Raw genomic sequence first — 13197 nt, forward strand, 5'->3', positions numbered from 1 at the left:
GGTTAATAAACCTAACAAAGATGCCCAGCCTCACTGATGTTTAGGGAGATACAAATTAACTATTTCTTGTCCACTAGATTAGCAAAAACTTACAAGTCTGACATTATTAAGTGTTGTCAACTATGTGGAGAATAGAAACCCTCTTACACTTCTGGTAAGAATATAAATAGATAAAATTTAGAATCTAATTTAGCATTATCTGGTCAAGCTGAACATTCGTGCACCCTACAACCCAACAGTTCCACTCCTATGCATACACCCAAGAAAATCTGGTATTTGATCACCAGAAGGCATTAGTAAGAACTTACATGGTAGTGAAAATATAAGTCATACAAAATTTCATAAAGCAAAGAATGCATTAGTAAATCATATCACATTTATACCATGAAGACTTGACAGTAGTGAAGTGAGTGAATTATAGCTACACACACTGCATTGGTGAAACTTGGGAACATGACACTTAGTGAAAAACACAAGTTGCAGAAGAATAATGAAGTTTGATTCTATTGTTACAGACTCTCCAAACATGCAAAACAAAACAACATTTGTTTAGGACTAAAACAATCTGGTACAATTATAAAGAAAAGTAAGGTGATGATAAAAATAATTTGAGCCCATGGTTTTCTGTGAGTGGGGATGGAAGGAGATAGGGATGAGGGAGAAGAGGGGGTTACTTCATGGCTCATGTTGTTCCATTTTGGGGACTTGGTGGACAGTGCACAGAATTTCTGTGAATGAGGACTTTTGCATTTTACACCTATGTTGTAAACATTCCTTTGCATATTATTATTTAACAAAAACTATTACCAGTGGTTGTTGTCTAAAGTCAAAGGACAGAGGTGAACACTTACCCAACAAAGTCAGAACATTTTTGGTAAAGAGAGTAAAACTATGAACCAAACTGCATAGTTCTCCTCCAGTTGTCTCCACTCATGAGTCCTTTTCCCCAAATCCTTTTGGTAACATCAATAACACACCATTAGCAACTTGTGTCACCGCGGACACACAAACACGTTAGCACACATGGCATCTTGCTGATCTAAATTCATCAATTCCTGTCCACTCTCTCTACTCCAGAGACCAGTTTTGAAGCTAAATATATTCTTTTAAATAAGTGAATCTGTTCATTGTAGAAGACAGTAAAATATAGTCACCCATTATTAATTAAAACCACTACTAATTACACTACCCAGAAATAGTTATCACTTTGGTCCATCCTTTCTGATCTTTCTTCTATGTATATGTACTCCATTTTCTTGTATATATGTACTCCATTTACTGTTGTGAAGTTGATTTATTTAATAGTACATCATGAACATCTTTTTGTGTCTAAAGCCACATATCTACATTTATATACTTTGGATGGTTGCACAGTATCTTGTCTAATGCATGATCTATAAGTTACCCTCTTTGTTGAGATGCCACAGTGAACATATCTTAAAGCTAAGTCATTACGCAAAATCTTGATTATTTTCCATACATTGAATTACTGAGTCAATGGGCACGGGCATTTTGAATCTTACTGCCGAAGTATCCCCAAGAAAAGCTGCAACAGTTTTGTGCTTCCATCAGCAGCCTATGAGGATAGCTCTATACTATCTATAAAACAATGTGACTAGGGCATTTAAAGGGGAATAAAGCAGTGTCACTTATTTCTGTTAGCAAATATCTATGTTTACATGTGGCTAATGTATTTTTAGTCAATGCTCTGGGATAACTTTCTAAACCAAGAATCAGCAGCAATTCCCCACACAGGTACAGGGGATAAGCCTAGTACCTAAGCTGCCCTCAGCATGGGAGAAGGAGCTGTGGGGAGTGATTAGGAGAGAGCCATGGTGGGAGCCTGCAAGGCTCAGATCTTCTCTCCAAGTCAGCCTGCCCCAGCAATGCACAGATCATGCTCAAACTGAGAACTCAGATTCTCAGTCTTCTCCTTGTCTTGACAGTGTGAGAGGACAGGGAAGAGACATAGTCCCAGGCACTTAGACTTTTCAAGGCATTGAACATCTTCAGTATCTTCCTATTTTCTAGTAAGAAAAAAAACATTTCAAAACCCATTTTAATTGATAATACATGAATTTAGGGAAAGGCAGACTGAGTACCAATGTGGTAGCTTCTATTTTTCAGGGGGAGATACATAAACCTTACAAAGTGAGATATTCTGCACTGGGCTTTAGCTCCAGTTTGTTGCACATCCTTTTCTTGGGGACATCATGAATCTCTCAAAGCCTCATTCTCAGAAACCACCTACTCAGGGAATCTGCCTGGAGACCAGTGCTGGACTGGGATAAGTCTAAGTCTAATTAGTCCAGTTACCTTCTTCGCTCCTATCTTTGAAATAAAATGCCAGTTCCCTATCTTATTTTTCTACTCACATGCATATTTCCCGGCTGCATCCTGTGGCAGTGGGTGTTCTCTGAGTTATACAGCTCAGCACAGGGCACCATGTAAATGCAGACAAAATGAACGCAAGACAGGCTGTTTCAGCAGAGCATGCTCGATGTGCTGGGTTAGGGAAGCAACAATCATATTATGAGGTCAAAGGATAATTCTGGAGTGATTAGGCAATGAAATTCAGTGAGAGCCCATTGAGGGGGGAGGTAGAAGATAGTACATGACAGATGATCTTGTGATGAGGGCAGTTTAATGAGTATAAAATCCCCCAGCTAACATGGAAGCAGGCAATAGAGAAGAATAAAAACATTTTTAAATAAAAGCAATTATCAGTGGGCGAAACTGCTTAAGCAGCACATTTTTTAGCAGGTATTAGGACATTATGAGCCAACTGCATGAACTTGATTCCCTCTTGCAAAGGTGCAAACCATGCCTTCTCAGTCTGGCACAGAAGAAAAGGCAATGCAACAGGAGTGAGGAGTTCTGCAATTCCAGCCTTGGGTTTGCCACTAACTGGCAGAGTGCAGTGGACCCCCGATTTCTCATCTGTAAAAAGGATTCCTTGCAGGATTGTTGATAAGTTTAAACAATATTAAATAAGATGATAGATATGAATGTGCCATAAAATTTTTTAATTTACAAACCATCCGTGGCGGCATATGGCATAATTGGGGGGAATCATTTAAAAAATATCATTGTGCTATATTCTCTCTTGCCTCCCCAAGAATGCAATATTTTCCCCGCTGGCCTAAGGCCTCCATCTGTCTTAAGTGGAGCAGAGGTAGAAGCAGCCCACAGAAAGGGTCAACATTTAGATTTTGGCTTTTGGAATCTTATTTGGCAGTAAGGCAACAGCCTTGTAAAATAGTCTTAGGGATTTTCTAAGTACCTTTATCTCCCTCTTTATATATGAAAAGCCAAGCCCTGGACACCCAGTCCAAGAAGTCCCCGTTAGGTGTGCGGCACCCTAGATTTGCAGCAGTGTGCTGGGAGGAGGAAATTTGTCAGCTGTGAGCTGGGAGGGGACATATGTGCCTCCTCTTCTATCCCTGGGAGGTGGTGGGAAGAGGAAAGGGAGAAAACATGAGGAAAGAGTAGCTGTGAGATGTGTGTCCCATCTTCCTCTGTAGATTTTGTCTCGGAATGGATGAAATGTGTCAGGATTATAAAGGAGCCTGTTGGAAATACTATCTGTCCTTCCAGACCCACACTATTGCCTCCTCCACTCTGTGCTGTGTCCTGGCCTGGGGACCACATCAACATGATTCTCTTGTCCTTCAGCTTCAGATTGGGTCGGCCACTGGGGAACCTCAGAAGGACATTGGCGGGCAGAGGAGGGGGTTGGGAATGTACACCCCATTTGCCTCCCTTCCGGCCAGATTGCATTTTCCTGACACAAAAGTCACGGCTTCTCTTAGGTTGCCTCTTCCACGGCTCAGCTCTTGCCAGATTCCAGGAACCCCAACCCAGAGATTGCATTGCCATCCTGCTCTTGCTGTCCCAGGGTGCTTCAGTGCCCCATGATGATTTCCCTTAATTCTTCTCATCTTTCTAATAGTCCCTCCATTAAACTCTCCTGATTCAAGCACCCTATCATGCATGCCTATTGGTTGCTTCTTCCTGGGCATCTGGCAGGGTAGGAGTATGTTGGAGTTCTCTGTACGGGGTTTGTATTATTTTTGCAACTGTCCCATAAGTTTGAAATTATTTCAAAACAAAAAGGTTTTTAGAAAAAGAAAAATTATTGAGCACGGGTATGTACACCAAGATGTAGTGTGAATAAATTTTGCAACATTGCTATATGAGCCTTTTACAACCATTTTACTTTTTTCTACACATAATAAAATATATAGAATTGTTTTGATAACGATAACAAATATTTACAGTCTGACTCTAATGCAAGGATCTGGATGCTCCATTGGCCCAGTGAAATCTTTGGCTGCAGGCAGGCCTTCAAGTGCCTGTCAAAGTCTACCCTGTGCCTGCTTTCACTGTACCTACAACTGGCTGGTGATGACTCCACTTAGGTCCCAGGTATGGGACTGAATGACCCAACAAACTGAATCAGGTCCAACTGAGAAGTCAGTCACTGCAGTCCAGTCTGCTGGCGAGTTTCTCTTTCAGCCGGCCCGGCTCCAAAGCCTCTGCCCTTCCTGTCCCCCAACCCTATGAAGACTAGAATGAAGATGTTGGGAAGTACGAGTCAAGAGATGTGCTTCGGATTAAAGACCCTCTGTCAGCCTTGAAATGAAATCACCCACTGGCACCAACCTTCCTTCAGTGCACCTGTCAAGTGTCCTGTGGGTGAGGTCACAGCTTCATGCTCAAGACTGAAATAGGACGGACAGCTATGAGTTAAAATTAAAATGATTACAGACAGTGATTGCAGATCAGTAACCATATCCTGCATTGTTGGCAAATATATAGATATTACAGAATGTCTTTTAAATAGTAAGATTATCTCATTTTGTGTGTATGTGTGTGTGTGTACACTACATTAGGGAATCAAAAAAAAAATCCTACTGTATAACCAAGCAAATGGAGAAAAATGTATGCTTTCAAAAAGAATACAAAAATATCCCAGGACATAATAAAAGAAGGAATGCAGTAAAACAGCATAATTGAAAATAGATCGTGTTTTAAATAATAAACTTAAGACTTTAATATCTATTTCTTAATTTCTTTTTTTTCATGATGCTTGGTAAAAATAACCTCAGGCATCTTTTAACATAAAACTTCAAAATATCGTCATCTTTTCCCCAAGGGGGGAAAACATTCAGCCGACCTTATTAATGTTGAATTTATGATTATCTTTAAAGTATGCAAAAAATTAATTCATGTTAACTCTAGGAGGGTAGAAATTAAAGATATAAAACAAGTTCATTAAAATTTTACTTTCTGCGCATTTACTAAACCTACCACAAAAGCCTAACTAAATGTTATTTCTTATTTCCATGGTGGAATTGTTTTCCATTTGTTTACCAATAATGTGTATCTGGCCTATTATTAAGCTACATGTATAACAGGATTTTTAATGTAAACTTTGCCATGTTTCCTGGATTTTTGGCACAGGTCTCAAATGCCAAGAACAATACAATGGGAACCTTTCACCCTCACATCCTAAAGTCAAGGCTTGAACTCTAAGGCACCACATGTTAAGAGCGTTAAAAACTGGTGCTGCTATCTCTAGCCTTTCAGATTAGGGTTAAAGAGTAAAGCAGGGATTAAAAATTGGTAGGAAAATCATAGGAAATTTGAATACACAGACAAATAATAATTAAAAAAAAAACAAATCATACGCCTACCTTCCAGAGATCACCAGTGTAACACCCCCAAGCACAGCTTTCCAGGTCTTTCCCTATATATGGCAGTATATTTTAATATCTCTGAAATCAGAATGCCTCTTACAATCAATGGTGTCTTAAAATTAATTGGCAGCATTTTTCCCCTTTCTTGGTGGTATAAAAAACAATGAGTATCTTAAAATCTTTGACAACTTAGGTTTGAAAAATCATATATATATAGATAGATAAATAGATAGATCCATATCTATATTCATATACCTAAAAATGAGATAACACTGTTTTTTTTTTTGTTTTTTTTTTTTAGTGGAGCAAGTTTAGGGTTGGCTCCTGCCTTTATTTATTTATTTATTTATTTAATCATCATTTTAATGAGATATATTCACATACCACGCAGTCTTACAAAACAAATCGTACTTTCGATTGTTTACAGTACCATTACATAGTTGTACATTCATCACCTAAATCAATCCCTGACACCTTCATTAGCACACACACAAAAATAACAAGAATAATAATTAGAGAGAAAAAGAGCAATTGAAGTAAAAAAGAACACTGGGTACCTTTGTCTGTTTGTTTCCTTCCCCTATTTTTCTACTCATCCATCCATAAACTAGACAAAGTGGAGTGTGGTCCTTATGGCTTTCCCAATCCCACTGACACCCCTCATAAGCTACATTTTTATACAACTGTCTTCGAGATTCATGGGTTCTGGGTTGTAGTTTGATAGTTTCAGGTATCCACCACCAGCTACCCCAATTCTTTAGAACCTAAAAAGGGTTGTCTAAAGTGTGCGTAAGAGTGCCCACCAGAGTGACCTCTCGGCTCCTTTTGGAATCTCTCTGCCACTGAAGCTTATTTCATTTCCTTTCACATCCCCCTTTTGGTCAAGAAGATGTTCTCCGTCCCACGATGCCGGGTCTACATTCCTCCCCGGGAGTCATATTCCACGTTGCCAGGGAGATTCACTCCCCTGGGTGTCTGATCCCACGTAGGGGGGAGGGCAGTGATTTCAACACTGTTTTTTAAGTTGATTTTTTTCACACAACAATTTTCTCCTCTCCATCAATTTTTTTTTTCATATCATTTAAAACCAGTTCATATTAAAGTCTCCAGTTGGCCCTATAATGTGTTTAGAACTGTTTTTTCCAAGTCAATATCCAGTCCAGGATACACACTGCGCCTGGCTGTTATGCATCTTAAGCCTCTTCTCCTGGAGCTGACTACTGATGCGTAGGCGAGACCAGGCTATGTCTTGCAGAATTCACCTCGATACTTTGATTAATGACTCATCAGGTGATAGTGCAATGATAATGTGAAAAGCATACATTTTGGGGACAAATCAATCTCAGGAAGCATTCCAGCTCTGTTCCTTTTCAGCTTTGTGACTGTGATAGTTTGAACTTGGGTCTTTTCATCTATAGAGCGGGTGTAATAATGCCCACCCACAGGGTAGGCTGTTATGAAGATTACAGTTCTGCATAATGCCTAACATTGCCTGGCATATAATAATCAGTTAGCATACATTGGCTACCATCTGGTCATACTTGAGTGACATCCCTCCTGGATCTGAATTATTCATAAAATTCAAGGGCTATGAGAAAACAAAATAGGAGCTATTACTTTATCTTCAAGGAGCTGAAAAACTTCACTGTGGAGACTAGCCACTCACATATACATCTGAAGTATCAGCACATGGCAGCATGCATTAAGTACAAAATGAATGACCTAGAGAAATATAGATCTGCATGTCACACTCAGTGTATCCTTACAGCTTAATCTCCCTGATCCCTAAAGGGCTAGCCCCCTGTTCATTTGGCACTACCCTTTCTGGCCATTGCTTATTGGACCCCTGACCCAAAGGTGGCCTATAGATTCCTTTCTTAGGAATTTGAACTAGAGACAAAGGGCAGACAAGTAGAGTCCAGAAAAAAGGCTGCCAGTGTCTCTGCTTGCAAGACATGCAGAAATGCAAGAGACCTTGGACAACTGACTTCTGAAGGTGGTATTTTCTCATTTTTCAAATGAGGAAACAATGGCACAGAAAGTTAAATAACTTATCCAAGCTCACATAGGTGATGAATGGTGAACTTGAGATTTTAAATGCTAATTCAATTAGGTTGCAAGGTGTATGCCTTTTCTACTTGACCACAACACTTCCTGCAGAGGTGGACAGGACAAAAATGTCTATCCTACTCAAGACCTTTTAAGACCCTCTATAAAAGGGAAACCTGATGCTCACCAGGACCAGGGCACACAGCAACCAAGGTCTAAAGCTTTGACATTTGCAGCCTCCCCTCTGTCAAGCATTGGGAAGAGTCCAGTGTAGGCTTATGTCTCCCACACCCCTTCTCAGTGAATGTTTATTGAATTAATCCTCTGAGATTAAAAAAAAAAAAAAAAATCAAGCTCTCAATTCTTCTTGATGCTCTTTTCAAGGTATCTGTAATATGTCTATTTCTTCTAATTTTCACCACTATGACAATGATTCTGGCTTTTTTCACTACATATTCAGACTACTGAAATCTTAGCTAAATTTCACCTCCCTCCTTGCATTCTTTTTCCCCACCATACAGTCTACACAACAACACTCAAATCAATATTTTGAACACATTACTTTCATCATGTCAAAACCCAGTTCGAAAAAACTTTCAACGCATCTCTATTGCTTTCAGCTTAAATTTGAAAATTCTTATACCAGCACTAAAAACCTTTCACAGCTGAGTTCAAGTAATGATTCCAATTGGACTGCCTATGGTTTTCCCACTAAAGCTTTTGGACCAGCTGGGGCTGTCATACCCAGTGTCCCTTACTCATGTTCTGTTCAATTTCATGCTTTTTGTGCCACTTAAATTCTCAAAAGCCTCTTTCTTCTTCCTGTTCATTTCCCATTCTAAGAATCCTACCTTGTTGCCAACAACACTAGAATAACAAACAAGTAACATGAGTGTGCCTTCTTTTGACCTAAAATGTTGATTTTGTATTCTGCATATGTTACTATGAATAGTATAAACTACATTATAAATTGCATTGGCACATAATGCTAAATATTACTATAATTCTAGTTAAAGCTTATGAAGAAAATATTTCAGACGATGTCCTGAAAAGTTTATTGTCCTTCTTAAAATATGAAGAACACATGAGTCACCACTATTAATAGCATTGTTTTCTAAAGCTTTGGTTTCATTTAATAATATAGCTAAAAAAAGAAATCCTGTCTATAATGCTTAGTCTGAGAGTGTATTACCAACCATTTGAATAAAGAAAGATGTTATACTTTTTATCAAGTATTTTATCTGAAGATGCTTTTGAGGTTGCCGGCAGATTAAACTGAATTCCTATATTCCACCTTCCCATTTCTTAAAAAAATATGCTGTTTAGTTGACAATCCCAAATAGTTAGTTGCTGATTAACATGGACTCTAATCTCTAAAGATTCATAACTTGTCAACACCTAACTTTGGGTAGAGATGGAAGTGAGATGCTAATACAGATAGAGATCAGCATATATATGTAATTATTCCTTCCATTTCTCATTCATTCATATTTGCCCATATTCATCCATATGTACAAGGTGATATGAAAATATACCCTGATATGAAATTCTCAGGTTAACTATGTATTGTCAAAGTCACCGAAGTACAATGGAGTCTAAAGATCACAGGAAGATTAGGGTGCCCTATAAGCAGCCAAGTATCACAGGGTCCTGAAGGGTGGCCAACCTTCAAGGAGCTCAACTACTTAAGGGTTTTCAGGGTGTGCATCAACCTAAACAGGCAGCTCTATGGCCCAGTATTGAGCAGGGCTCCACCTTCATGTTTAAGAGACTCAGAGAGCCTGAACTGTCCTCACTTACCCCAGGCTTCCTTATTCCCATGCCTTTGGGTGGTCCTAAAGGCATTAGAAACTCTGGGAATTTGGGGTGATGGATAGGACTTACGCATCCCTTGACACAGTGACATTGCCCAGGGGCATGGGAGTGGCTTGCTTTATGACATCATTTCTCTGGGCTAGCTACATGAAACTACTTTTGATATTGCATTAAGCCAAGCTTTAATTACAGTGTAAGACCAGCTAGCCATTCAGGCAGGGATCCCTAGTTTGGTGCATTTTCCAGAGATCACAATATTCCAAGATGGCATCCCTGGATTTTTGGTCCAGAAATTTTATGTCACTAGTTCACACTGTGGTGATCAGCCTCTTAGGTGATAGTGGCTACTATCTAGTATTCTGGGAGATCATTTTGTCAAGTAGACCAAATATTATAGCAAGTCAAGTAGACCAAATATTATAGTAAGTATCATGCATTTTTGTTCCTCAGAAGAAAGTTGACTTGAGAAACCAAATGAACAGCAAAACATTATTTGCTAAGCATAGAAAAGAATAAAGGGAGTCAGATGAGTTTAAAGTACTGTAGAACTTAATAGGCTGGATTTTAATCACATGATTCATTGTCTCTCTCCTCTTTATTCACTATATAACCACTGCCTTGCTCATATTAGGTGCTGAATAAATATTTGTGGAATAATTTAATTAGTCATCACTGCCTTACATATGCACTATTCAAATGCCTACAAATTAAATTTGATATATAGCCAGTGGGGGGCATCTTCCTTCTTGTAGTGATGAAAATAAAAGGACCAAGACTTAAAACCAGTGCAGTGGCAGTGACAGGGTTTTCAAATGACATGTGACAGAGAAGTAACAACAGTCAGCATGCATCAGCATATCAGCCATACGGATGCCCTCATTCCATTTTTGCTACTGTGTATAGCCTTCAAGGATACATTAAGCCAGAGGCTAGCTTCATTCTATCAAATCTCTACTTGAGTTGATACCTTTTTACATTCACAGATAAGATAAATTCGAAAATCTCTACTTTCTTAGAAAGGCTATAAGTAAGTGAAATGAAAAAGATAAGGTGAATTAAAATCTTCATGACATGGTGGGTGACCCTAGAATGTTAGTTCTAATTGGTAATAGAATGCACCTATAGTGAAATCTTATCCAACATCCTGACAAGTCAAAGTGGATATATACTTGGGAGTGCTTATAGTAGAAAGATGTGTCTTCATGTCACCAAAATGTAGCTGTGTTGTGTTTTCCAGTCTCCATGTTAATGTATATCATTTAGAATATATCAGTATAAGAAAGCTCTAGTTGACTAAGTGAATACTATACAAACTTTTAAAAAACTGATTTAGACGTAGGTCAAGGGAACAAATATCAGAAGACATGAGGTTTTCCAAAATGAAAGCCAGAAATAGAAAAGTTTAAGTTTTCCTTACAGATGGTGTGGTAGACGTGTTCCTCCAGGGGCTGCTTCTGAACTTCACTCCAATGGGGCCACCGTGAATCACTCTCAAGAACGAGCTGCTCAGACCCGAGCTTTTATTCCTGAGGGGAGGTCACATGGCCTTATCCACACCAGTGGCTTCTGCTGTGTTATTACCACACTCAAAACCACTGAGAGAAACATTACATCACCATTCAATTAAAGGATGTACACAACATAAACAATGAGCCCTAATTTAAACCATGTACTATAGTTAATAGTACAATTATAAAAATGTGCTTTCATCTATTGTAACAAATGTACCACACCAATGCAAGGTGTTAATACTATGGTGATATATGGGAACCCTGTATTTTACGCCTGATTGTTCTGTAAACCCATGACTTCCCTAATAATAATTTAAAAAGGTGTAAAATATTTATTTGAAATCTCCTCAGCTCATCCGAATGCCTACATTTCAAGCATAACATTAAGACATTTGGAATATTCTTCCCATTTTAAACCAGTATTTGCTATACTTGAAAGACAAAGTTTGATACAAACAAAATAGACGCACACTGGACACAACTATAACACAGACTCAAACCAAAAATAAAGCCATAAAAACAAACAGCCCCAAATTTGTGAAAAAAAAATAATAATAATGGCAGAAGAAACAAAAAATAGCTGATGTTCCTGATGGGTAGACTCTAGGAACTTCCTTCTCTGAATAAAATCCTACACTGCATGAGGAAAAAGATACACAACTATTGCAGGAATAGGTATAGTAGACAAACCAAAAATAGGCAGACCAAGGAAACCTTAAGGCATCCTCTCCACCTCCCCACCAGCGCCTGACAGCCCCTCCATACCCACATACTCAAATTCACCTCTCACCAGCTTGGAAACGGAAGCCAAACCTGGCAAAAGAGAAACTTCCAAATCTAACACCCAGCCTTAGATTTTTGCCCTGAGCAAGCAGGGGAAAAGACTCTTATAGTATAAGACAACTCCAGGGTAATAAATGATTCTGAATTTGAACTCATTAATAAAATAAGAAGTAGCATTCATTTAGAAAGAAATTCTTTCTTCTTTTTTTCTTATCCTTAAAAATAAACTTGAAAATTGAGTTTTCCTTCATTTATTTCGTTACTTGAGTTGTCCTGATATACCCAAGCTACAGCCAAAGACTCAGGGACCAATTTTTCATCTCCTCCAACCCCTGGGGGTATGAGACAGACACGGGGTTCATTGTCAGCTTTACTGGACAAGCTACATTACCATCCTTGAATGCTCCTGGTCTTTGTGAGGAGCTGGATCACCTTTTAGGACTAGCTCAGGAAAAATGTTAGTAAAGCCAGTCCCTTGGCAATGGAATATATTCGCCATGAATAGCAAGGAGGAGAAAATGTAACTTTTCCCCCCAAGCATATTTAAAGAAAGGGGCAGATAGTGAGAAAGACTTCCTCAGATAGCCTGGAGATTTAAAAAGTGCTGCAATGCTTCTACAACATCAAGGCCATGGGAGGGTTAGGGAACGAGGTCAGAACATAGATGCCAACTCGTGAAATCTGGGCCCAGCCCTCAAGGCCTGAATGTTTGAAAAACATCTGTCAAAGGTTTAGGCAGTCTTCCCTTTACTTCAAGGAATCAAGTTTGTGTTCAGGAATCTTCTCATTTCTCCAGTGCCTCTTGTCATATCTACAGCAGTTCGGACAGATGCTACTGACAATGTCCGGCAGAAAATTAATCTCTTTTCATCTTGAAATCTAGACAGGAAAGGAAATGCTAAAGGGGATGGAAATATGTGTTTTTGAATCAGGAAACATTATAACATTAGGCAAAATTAAGATATGCAAGAATTAGAAAAGTTTAAGGCAAGTCATAGACAAGAAAATGCAATGGCCAAATGAAATGAAAAGACTATTGACCTTGCTAGCAATAAGAAAAATGTTAATTAAAATCAGAAAGATATGACATTTTTTTATCTAAGGGATTAGCAGAAATGCAACAGTCAGATAATAGCCTGCATTGGCAAGTTTGTGGAGAAATGGCTCTTCTAATAATTGACTGGCTTTTGGACTGTGACAGCTGATTGGGAAAGTAAAATATGCATGCCCTTTGACCCAGCCAACCTACTCTTGAGAATCGATCTAATAGGAAAAAAGGACCACACCCAAGGAGATGTGTATAAAATGCTCTCTGCAGCATTGTCAGTAGGGGCAGA

The 13197-nt window shown here is 38.8% G+C and overlaps 1 protein-coding gene across 5 annotated transcripts in view; it reads right to left on the minus strand.

The window, feature by feature from the left end:
* TPD52L1 (TPD52 like 1) overlaps positions 1-13197 on the minus strand; it is a 148986-nt gene that overhangs the window by 71966 nt on the left and 63823 nt on the right. The window contains exon 1 of one of the 5 annotated variants that reach the window (XM_037843966.1): positions 2376-2442. The exons of the other annotated variants lie outside the window; for them this stretch is intronic. The gene's annotated coding sequence lies outside the window, so the exon portion shown is untranslated. Of the gene's footprint in view, positions 1-2375; positions 2443-13197 lie in introns of those variants that run through there. 5 annotated transcript variants of the gene reach the window in all.

The sequence above is a fragment of the Choloepus didactylus genome, chromosome 7 (genome assembly GCF_015220235.1).
Source record: "Choloepus didactylus isolate mChoDid1 chromosome 7, mChoDid1.pri, whole genome shotgun sequence".
In the NCBI taxonomy this organism is placed as follows: Eukaryota; Metazoa; Chordata; class Mammalia; order Pilosa; family Megalonychidae; genus Choloepus; species Choloepus didactylus.